The following is an 11612-nucleotide window of genomic DNA, read 5'->3' on the forward strand; positions in this document are numbered from 1 at the left end:
CACAAACACTAATTAAAACATAAAACCACATCCAAACAGAGGCTAGATGGAATATTTATTCCTAAACAGAAGCAAAAATAAAATTGGGTTGCCTCCCAACAAGCGCTATCGTTTAACGCCCCTAGCTAGGCATAAAAGCAAGGATAGATCTAGGTATTGCCATCTTTGGTAGGCAATCCATAAGTAGCTCTCACGATAGATTCATATGGTAATTTTATTTTCTTTCTAGGGAAGTGTTCCATGCCCTTTTTTAAGGGAAATTGGAATCTAATATTCCTTTCCTTCATATCAATAATTGCACCAATCATTCTAAGGAAAGGCCTACCAAGAATAATAGGACATGAAGGATTGCAATCTATATCAAGAACGATAAAATCTACGGGCACATAATTCCTATTTGCAACAATAAGAACATCATTAATTCTTCCCATAGGCTTTTTAATAGTGGAACCCGCAAGATGCAAGTTTAGAGAGCAATCATCAAAGTCACGAAAATCTAGCAAATCACACAAAGTTTTGGGAATAGTAGAGACACTAGCACCCAAATCACACAAAGCATGAAACTCATAATCTTTAATTTTAATTTTAATAGTAGGTTCCCACTCATCATAGAGTTTCTAGGGATAGAAACTTTCAACTCAAGTTTTTCTTCATAAGATTGCATCAAGGCATTAACAATGTGTTCGGTAAAGGCCTTATTTTGACTATAAGCATGAGGAGAATCTAGCACGGATTGCAACAAGGAAATACAACCAATTAAAGAGCAAATTTCATAATTAAATTCCTTAAGATCCAAAATAGTGGGTTTAGCAATATCTAGGTTTTTATTTCTTTCAATCCCACTTTTATCAAATTCATCATCAAGATCTAGAAACTCTGAATTCTTAGAACGCCTTCTAGGTAAAGGAAGATCATATTCAGTTTCATCAAGATTCATATTGCAAAACAAAGATTTAATGGGGGACACATCAATAAATTTTAGATCTTCATCTTGATTTTCATAGGAATTGGAAGAACACGCTTTAATAAAGGCATCTTTTGAAGCATGCATCCTAGCGGTTCTTTCTTTGCACTCATCAATGGAAATTATCATGGCTTTGAGAGACTCATTGATATCATGCTTAGGAGGAATAGATCTAAGTTTTAAAGAATCAATTTCAAGAGAAATTATATCAACGTTCCTAGCCAAATCATCAACTTTAAGCAATTTCTCTTCAAGCAAAGCATTAAAATTCTTTTGTGAATTCATAAACTCTTTAACACTACTCTCAAATTCAGAGGGCATCTTATTAAAAATTCCATAAGAGTTGTTGTAGGAATTTCCATAACTATTAGAAGGATTACTAGGATAAGGCCTAGGATTAAAATTCCCTCTATACGCGTGGTTTCCAAAACTATTCCTACCAACAAAATTCACATCCATAGAATCATTATTATTCTGAAGCAAAGTAGACAAAGGCATATCATTGGGATCAAGAGGAGTATTTTTAGTAGCAAACATCTTCATAAGTTCATCCATCTTTTCACTCAAAACATTGATTTCTTCTATAGCATGCACTTTTTTACTAGAAGATCTTTTTGTGTGACATTGAGAATAATTAGCCATAATATTATCAAGCAATTTTGTAGCATCTCCTAACGTAATTTCCAAAAACATGCCTCCCGCGGCCAAATCTAAAAGATTTCTAGAAGCAAAATTCAATCTGGCATAAAAATTTTGTATGATCATCCATAAATTCAAACCATGAGTAGGGCAATTGTGAAGCATCAATTTCATTCTTTCCCAAGATTGGGCAACATGCTCATGATCAAGTTGTTTAAAATTCATAATATCGCTCCTAAGAGTGATGATCTTAGCGGGAGGAAAATACTTAGAGATAAAAGCATCTTTGCACTTGTTCCAAGAATCAATACTATTTTTAGGCAAAGATGAAAACCAAACTTTAGCACGATCTCTAAGTGAAAACGGAAATAACTTCAATTTGACAATATTGTTATCCGTATCTTTCTTCTTTTGCATATCACACAAATCAACAAAATTGTTTAGATGAGTAGCGGCATCTTCACTAGGAAGGCTGGTGAATTGATCTTTCATATCAAGATTCAGAAAAGCGGTATTGATTTCACAAGACTCATCATTATTAAGAGGAGCAATCGGAGTACTAAGGAAATCATTATTATCGGTATTCGAGAAGTCACACAATTTGGTATTATCTTGCGCCATGGCAACAAGTAATCCAACACACAAGCAAACAGAAAGGCAACGGGAAAAGGCAAACGGGAAAGAGAGGAGGACATTGGGAAAGAGAGGGCGAATAAAACGGCAAGGGTGAAGTGGGGGGAGAGGAAAACGAGAGTCAAATGGCAAATAATGTAATGCAAGAGATAGGTATTGTGATGGGTACTTGGTATGGTTGACTTGCTCGCGTGAGCCTCCCCGGCAACGGCGCCAGAAATTCTTCTTGCTACCTCTTGAGCATTGCATTGGATTTCCCCGAAGAGGAGAGGATGATGTAGCAAAGTAGCGTAAGTATTTCCCTCGGTTTTTGAGAACCAAGGTATCAATCCAGTAGGAGACCACGCACAAGTCCCTCGTACCTACACAAAATGATAGCTCCTCACAACCAACGCGATTAGGGGTTGTCAATCCCTTCATGGTCACTTACGAGAGTGAGATCTTGATAGATATGATAAATAATATTTTTGATATTTTTGATAGATAGATGCAAAGTGAAAAGTAAAAGGCAAAGTAAAAACAAAGCAAGTAATAAAGTAATGTAGATTGATATGATGAGAATAGACCCGGGGGCCATAGGTTTCACTAGTGGCTTCTCTCAAGAGCATAGATATTTTATGGTGGGTGAACAAATTACTGTTGAGAAATTGACAGAATTGAGCATAGTTATGAGTATATCTAGGTATGATCATGTATATAGGCATCACGTCCGAAACAAGTAGATCGAAACGATTCTGCATCTACTACTATTACTCCACTCATCGACCGCTATCCAGCATGCATCTAGAGTATTAAGTTAAAAACGGAGTAACGCCTTAAGCAAGATAACATGATGTAGAGGGCTAAATTCATGCAATATGATAAAAAACCCATCTTGTTATCCTCGATGGCAACAATACAATACGTGCCTTGCTGCCCCTTCTGTCACTGGGAAAGGACACCGCAAGATTGAACCCAAAGCTAAGCACTTCTCCCATTGCAAGAACTACCAATCTAGTTGGCCAAACCAAAAGGATAATTCGAAGAGACTTGCAAAGATAACTCAATCATACATAAAAGAATTTAGAGAAGATTCAAATATTGTTCATAGATAAACTGGATCATAAACCCACAATTCATCGGTCTCAACAAACACACCGCAAAAAGAAGATTACATCGAATAGATCTCCACGGGAGAGGGGGAGAACATTGTATTGAGATCCAAAAAGAGAGAAGAAGCCATCTCGCTACTAGCTATGGACCCGAAGGTCTGAAGTAAAGTACTCACACTTCATCGGAGGGGCTATGGTGTTGATGTAGAAGCCCTCCGTGGTGGATGCCCCCTCCGGCGGAGCTCCGGAACAGGCCCCAAGATGGGATCTCGTGGATACAGAAGGTTGTGGCGGTGGAATTAGGTTTTTGGCTCCTCTTATGATCGTTTGGGGATACGTAGGTATATATAGGAGGAAGGAGTACGTCGGTGGAGCAACAGGGGGGCCACGAGGCAGGGGGGCACGCCCTAGGGGGGGGGTGCCCCCCACCCTCGTGATCGCCTCTGTTACGTCTTGGAGTAGGGTCCAAGTCTCCTCGATCACGTTCGGTGAGAAAATCACGTTCCCAAAGGTTTCATTCCGTTTGGACTCCGTTTGATATTCGGTTTCTTCGAAACACTGAAATAGGCAAAAAACAACAATTCTGGGCTGGGGCTCCGGTTAATAGGTTAGTCCGAAAAATAATATAAAAGTGGAAAATAAAGCCCAATATAGTCCAAAACAGTAGATAAAGTAGCATGGAGCAATTAAAAATTATAGATACGTTGGAGACATATCACTAAGCCTTGTGAAACGTCGCCTCGAGGGAGACAAGGGTGCTGCGCTCCATGGCGGCCGCCTCCTTGGCCTCGGCAAGGGACTCCTGGGCTGCTTCCGCTTCCTTCTTCAACCTCTTCAGGCGGTGGTGCTTCGTGGCCTGCTCTTCGGCTGCCTGCTTCATCTCGGCATCGCGATTGATGACGGCAGCCTCCTGGGCCTTCAGCTTCTCCCCTCGCTCCTGCAGCTGGCTGTCCTGGGCGGCCTGCCTATCCTGGAGGGCCTTCAGCTCGGCCTCCACTGCGTAGCACCGCTCCTGGGCGTCCTTGGCCTCCTTCTCCGCCAAGTCACTCTCGGGAGTGGCTACTCCGGCCACCTTCTAGGCCTCCTCCACAGAACCCTGGGCTGCCCGGACAGATGCATCGGCCTGGAGCCACCGTGAGATCAGCACCAGGCGCCCCACCGCTGTGCAACGATCCGGGCCTTCAAGATCACCTTGGAGATGGTCCAGCGCGGTTCGGGCCTCTTCCAGAGCTCTGGAGGTGGCTGGAGCACCATGGCCTAGCAGCATGGTGGGCGGAAGAAGAGATGCTCTCGGCGCCAAGACATGTGAAGCTATAGTAGCAGGAAGGACAGGGGGGTCCAAAGGCCTTGCAACCTCAACGGTCGTGGCAGGAACGGGTGTCGCTAGGGTCAGCCCTGCTGTGGACGCCAGCCCCTCCCGAGGATGGGTCTTCGAGCTCCAAGAAGACGCCACCGCTGCTGGAGCCACAAGAGTCGCGGCACCCCTTTGTGCTGAAGTTGTGGCAGCTGCCACGAGATGTTTAACGATGGTGACCTCAACACTCTCCTTCTTCTTCTTTGCCAACGACTGCGGCCTAACATCGAACGAATACACTAAGCATTGCATCTAGATTCAAGAGCGAGGCCAGGAAAGAACACTTACTAGTCCGAGGCGACGTAGCTCCTCTTCAGGCTCATTGGTGGGGGCTTCACTAGTGCAGCGGGAGCCGCGCTCTTGGAAGTAGGAGAGCATGCAGTCGGCACCGCGCGGGATGGTGACAGCGAAGGAGGAGTGCTGCCTGGGGGGATCAGTGCAGTCATGCCCCTCTTCCCGGCTGCTCGCTTCGGCTTCTTCGAGGAGGCCACCCTGGATCTCATGGTGACCCCGGCAGGGCGAGCTAGCTCCACGACCAGATGTGCACCCTCATCGTTGTCATTGGAGAAGTTGCGGAGGAGGTCTCCTTGCCTCAGGGCAGAAGATTCCCCCTCCCCCTCCTTCTCCTCGGTGGCTTCATAGGAATGATCGCTCAAGGACAGGTTCACCAAGGAGGCTCCCCCGCCGGCACGAGTCCGAGCTTGTTGAAGACAGGCATGGCAGTGGCGATCTTCTCCCCGTCCTCTCAGCGGTACAGCAGGAGGCAATCATTTGGAGGGCCGCTCGGGTCTTTCCTAGTCAAGGAAAGCAGCACCTTGCTCAGCTCCTCCTCAGGAAGGCCGTCCCGGCGCAGCCGGATCTTGTCGTCGACACCCCAAGCTTCCACAGGGGGTGGGAGCAATCCTAGAGCGGCGCCAGCCGCTGCGTCAGGACCTCCTTCAGGATCATGGCCCTTGTCAGCTTCTCGGCCTTCAGGTCGGCCTCCATCTTTCTCATGAACGGCCTCAGCTGGGGTCAGTGATCTTCTCGGAAAACCACCCCTTCTCAGAGGCCGGGAGCTCGGTCAGCACCTCCACCTGGTAGTGGGAGCACTTGGTGTCCATAAGGACCCACTTGTTCCGGAATTCCTCTACCTTCTTCCAGACGCGGGAGATCGCGTTGCCGCCATGAGTCGCGACGAAGCCAACACACCCTACAGGCTGGTGGCCGGTCAAGCGGAGGTAGAAGAAGTGGCGGAGCATGGCGATGTAGTGCATCACTCCCACGAATGCCTCGCAGTAGAAGGCGAAGATGGAAAAGAGGAGGGCAGAGTTGGGATGGATGTGGAGCGCATGAAGGCCGTAATGCTGGAGAACAGCATAGAACAAGCGGGAGAAGGGAGGAATCAGCCCAAAATAGACACTGTGCAGGAAGAAGGGATAAAAGGTACTGTTCTCCGGCTCCAGCACAGCGGAGGCGAACCGGAGCGTTGTCTTCCCCCATTCGCTATCATCGCTCATCGTCGGGAGAAGCGTAGTCTGGAGCTTTTCCTCGATGATGGAGGGTGTGACCAGCGTCGGCTCGAACCAAGCAAGGCCGGCAGCTGGGGCTGGAGCCTTGGCTTTCTCAGTGGCCATCGGGCGAAAGCTTGGTGGGGAGGACCGGCAGATCTGGAGGATTCCTTCGGCATTTGGAGAAGAGGATCTGGAGCAAGATGAAGGAAAGGCAATGGAGGCTTAGCGGCAGGTGGTAGCCCCTTTTGTTAGATGGAAGCGGTTGCCGAGGTAGCATGGGGAAGTGGAGACGCCCATGTCCCATCAATCGCCACGTGTCGTTCAAGGCCACGGGAAGTTAGGGCCCACGGCGCTTCGCACTTGCCCTTTGGCTTCGCCTAGAAGCCAAGTCTGAGCATGCCTTGGGCCCAGGGGCTATTGTCGGCGTTCTGGATATGGGGGTACCTAGACGTGCCTGCCTGTGGCCCACTGCATGGCTCCATTAACGGCCTGGTATGGCCCAGCTTTGGCATCAACAACTCAAGACCCTCGCGAGGGGCCAATCCTCGCAAGGCGGACGATGCCAAGACCTCCAAGGGGATCAACCTCCTCAGGCTGGCCCCCGAGGGGTGGAGAGTTCTATGCAAGGTGCACGTCACGAGGCTCAGCTGACGTGAGCCATGACGACCAAGGACAGGTGGGCACCAGCGGGAGCAGAGTACTAGTTTCCTCTTTGGTGCAAAGGAGGCAAGGTGCAGGCGCGGAGTCCTGAGGAATCAGCTAAAGTTTTCCATTCTGGTGCAACAATACCAAGACCGCCAGGACGGCATTATGGAGATCATCGCCGAGCCCACCGCAGCATCACAACCAGAGGCTTTTCGCAGGTGAAGACCACTTTAGTCAGGATAGGATGTACTTCTTGTCGCCCTTCAAATCTGGCCGTTGTGGGATCCCTTCCCACCAACATTTGCGAAGAGGACCAATGCCGCTATAAATAGGACTTAGCCGCCACCATAGAAGGGGGTCAGAGGGAAGAAGGTCGAATCGAGAGGGAAAGAGTAGAACAGGGATCGAGTCCATTCTCACACATCTATCTTGAGCTCTAGTACACCTCACCTCCTGAGGCTAGTTCATCCACTTTACTAGTTCTTCCTCACCCCTCGAGGAAATCCACCAAAACTCTGGAGTAGGGTATTACACCGCAAGGTGGATCGAACCAGGATAAACTATTGTGTCTCACTGTCCCATTGAGCTCGACGCACTAGGCCTAAAGGATCGAGAGTAGGCAGGCTGGGTAGGTTGAGATCTCCACACGCACCCCAAGAGTTCGAACCTATCAAGGGTTTTCAGAACCCAAAATCCGACAGCGAGCACACTGCAAATGAAGATGAATTTTGACAACATCAATTATTGAACCAGATATGAATGTAAATTAATTTCAACATCATAGAATTCAATACCTATCCATGAATTGCTGAAGATGCGTCAAATCCAGAGCGTTTGTTGACTCTCTGAGGGAATCCATGTAGTAAATTGTGTTCTTGTTTGGAACAATGAATACCAATATCCAGTGATTGCAACATATTAAGAAAGCCATGAACTTACGAATTCTGTCAAAATCTAAAAGACAATCAGTGTATTCGTGGTTGTTTACTTGACTTACCCTTCAAGATATGGCCAGAAAATGATTCTGCATGGGACGTATTTTCGAAGATATGGATGACTGTGTTAATGGCCCAGTCCTATAGGTCCTTCCCATCTAGTGTTGTGGCATTTTCTAATGCAGGATCTATGAAATACACACTCTCCCTTTTTCTTCTCTGCGCCTTCAATCCCCTGAGAGGAATAAAATGCAGTTAGTTGTTTATCATTTACAGCCTTGTATGGAGAAGTTGATTAGAGTTTGTTAAGTACTTACAAAATCAGTCATCTAACAAGAGTGGTGTCGAGCTCGTTGAAGTTGAAGAAGAGATGTAAGTCCTCGAAACCCACACTAATGGAACCAACATCGTGCCAGAAATGATCTCTATTGTAGTGGACTAGCAGAACATGATGACCTACTGACATTTGATCCATGCAATATTTATATAACTCGCGGCAACTGGAGCTGCACTCATCAATGTATTCACAAACAAGAAATCGCTAACCATGGACGTAATTGCGTGCTTCAAGTACGTCTTCTTTATTTTTAGCAAGCTGCAAAGCTATTTCTTCATCATCCATGCCGTTAGAAATAATATTACTCCCCGATTCGAACAACTTGTTGTTAATTTGGTTCTGGGTGATGAGTGCTTTAAGTAAGTGGCAACCGTTCTCTTTCCTATTCGCTCTCCCAGCGTGCTTCCTCGCGGGTGCCGGCTTTTTGGCCGCTTCCTTCTTGGTACTTGAAGCAATTCTGGTAGAACATTTGGTTGGCTGAAAGGTAGACTACCGAGCAGACGATGAAGCTTCAACGAACTGCTTAGCATACGGTTTAGCTATGCCGAACCGATGAGCTAGCGGTGTTTCTGTGACAGACTAATGGGCTGTAGGAGCAGAGGCATCGGACTGTTGACCATACATTGAAGCTATGGTGGGTTTCCGCGCAGGTGGTGCCAACTTGTCGGTGTGCTGAGGAGGCCGTGCCAACGCGTTGGTTTGCTGAGAAGGAAATGCTGACACATTGGTATGCTGATCACGCAGTTGCGGACCGATGAACTGGTGAGCAGTTGGTCTCGATCTACAGACTGCTTAGCAGGCGGTTCCGAAGCATCATACTGCTTAGTAGTCCGTTCCACGAGGTTGGTCTGCTGAGCATGTGCTGCAGCTGGGTCTCCCCCCTACTGCTTCAGCGGCCGGCATCTGAACCGATGCTGCATTTTTAGCAGTTGTAGGCCTTTCCACTGGCTGCTCTGCGGCGGACGATGACATGGCCTGTATGGCACAAAGTCAGGCCGTCTAATCACAGGTTGATGCATCAGCTGTTGGATTACGAGTATTAGGTTCATTGGAGAAGCACGCGAGAGCTGCTGTCACAAGGAGAGCGTCACTGGTTGAGGGACGACATTGATTGCTCTTGGCAGGGCTTCAGGGATCTCATACATGAACTCTATTTCCTTTTGTGGCCACTGGATGTGATGTAACAGTGTTTCTCCCAAGGTCCTTTGCTCATCAAAGTCTCTTAGGACATTCTTCATGGCAAATTCATTGAATCCAGGCTTTACTTCAGTCACGTAGCACTTCACACAGCCTGGCTTCAATGCCACATTGTCCAACAAGAGGCCCTCTTCCAAGAAGGATGGGAAACCCAGGTTGTTGCACATTTTAGTGTACCTTCACAATGTGTAAGCACGCCCTTCAGTCTATCTTTCATTCCAGATAGATCAGATATAGCATCATCATGAGCAGCTACAGTCTCAGTGTCCCCGGGGTTAGCTGATGCACAGCTACTCTTGTGTGGTGTTGTCATGCAATAACCAACATCCTCCACACCCGCCTCCCCTCCCATCTATTGGCTATGTGTCCGTATTAGAGTCTTCTCCATCATCATTGACTCCTCAATATCCTTTCAAACAACCAGATACATGTCCTTCCTCAACCTTTCATACAATTCATTCTGTTTCATTTCACTCCTCGCTTTTTTCATGTTGAACCTCTCTTCTTTGCTGAGTGTGAAAGCCCTCTTGTGCGGGACATTAACACATATACTCCTTGCACGGGGCTCTCTTGTTTCTAGAGCATCAGACAGAATGTCACATGGCCCTAAATTCCTGTAGAACCTTCCAGGGATCTTGGAAGCCTTTAACATCACGTGATCGAGTTCTTCGTCATGTGGGTTTTCAAAGTAATAAGTTCCATCATCACGCCTCCTTGCACATTCCCGCAAGTAATCTCTAGCGCGTTTGCCCCTGATTTCACTAAAGGTCGGTTTCCCACCCGCTGCTATTGCTTCTTTTTCCTCCTAGTCCCATATCGGTTTCATGCCGTATATCCTGCCACACCCATATGGTGGGGGTGTGTGTTCCTATTCTGAAGTTTCGATTGCTTGGCACTCTTCTTAGCAAACTCTGTAGTTTCCCTAACCCTTTTGAATTCTGCCAAGTCTGCCTTTGTAATTTGGGGGTATGGGGGGATTTAGTCCTTGCCTTCACTCAAGTACTTCTTGTACAACACGTGCTTCCAATTTCTCCAAGCATCCCTAGCCTTCTTTAGTGCAGCGTGTTCCACCTGCATTCTCCACTACTCTAGAACGTTGAAGTGATCCATGATCTCCCAGACTATCCTTTGTCATGTTTCTGTGTCAGCCTTTCAAAACCCCGGTAGATTAATGTTGAGCCTTGCCCTGCCAACAAATCCACACACACTCCAGAACCTCGTGCATGCTTTATTTGGTTTAGTTGGAGGCCAAGACTTTAAATCGATCTCGGTTACTTCATATACACCTATAGGCTGGTGTGTGGGCTTCCTCGGAGCGTTCCTCCGTGTCCTGATTGGAAGGGTAATTGCTGCAGCTCTATCCTATTCAATATTACTTGATCCCTCACCATCTGCTAAAGACCTAGGGTTGTCAGAATCATATGAAGATACATAGCCTGAAGCATGAGTGTTGTCGCTGCTACTCGGCATCTACAGAGAACACATGCGAAACTCAGGAAAGGATGGTAAGCATAAAACTAAGAACTTGGTATCAAGATGTCTAAACATGGCATGCAATAACTATAAAATGCATGGCTTATTTGTTAAGTTTGTGTGACTCAGGCGCCCGCGATCCGTAAATCGGCAGTAACTTACTGTAACAAATACATCTTATATGTACTAGTCAGGATGGTAGATAATGAACAATATACGCTCTCTGTTATTTTATAGCCAATTTTGGAACATAGGAATGAAATAGGAAGAGGGATTGTGGGCAAATATGCCTCACCGCGATGGAGAGCAGTAACTAATAGGTTTCTTAATGCAAACCCAGCAGGACCATAGGAGAGGCGAGGGTTACATGATTTATATGCTTGTGGTGGCTGGCAAGCAAACAAAGACATCGAGGCGCGGGCAGCCGCGTGTTGGGAACGGCAGTGGAAGAAGGATCGACATCGAAGAGTGGGCACACGGCTGGGGTGAGCACACCGGCGCCGGAGAGGGTTCTGCTGTGGATCTGGGGGAGCGGAGCTGGTGATGGAGATTGGGTGGACTAGTTGAGTGAAACGCGGGCGGGCGATGGGGAGTTTTGGCAGTCTAGGTGGAAAGGGTGAAAAAATATTCCCGGTCGCCGCGCAGAAAGGCCTATGCAAATGGTTTCCTCTAAGCGCTCGTGTGCACAAAGAGAATAATTTCGTTTGAAATGAAGACGTACTAATTTTGAAATGAAGGCGTGAGTTCACCGTTTCGCCTCTAAATTTTTCCCATGTTAAGCAATCACCATTATACCATAGGTTTGATTTGCTGGCGCATTTTAGGTCTCATGTGCTATATTTAAGACATTT

Source organism: Triticum aestivum, chromosome 4B (genome assembly GCF_018294505.1).
Source record: "Triticum aestivum cultivar Chinese Spring chromosome 4B, IWGSC CS RefSeq v2.1, whole genome shotgun sequence".
Lineage (NCBI taxonomy): Eukaryota > Viridiplantae > Streptophyta > Magnoliopsida > Poales > Poaceae > Triticum > Triticum aestivum.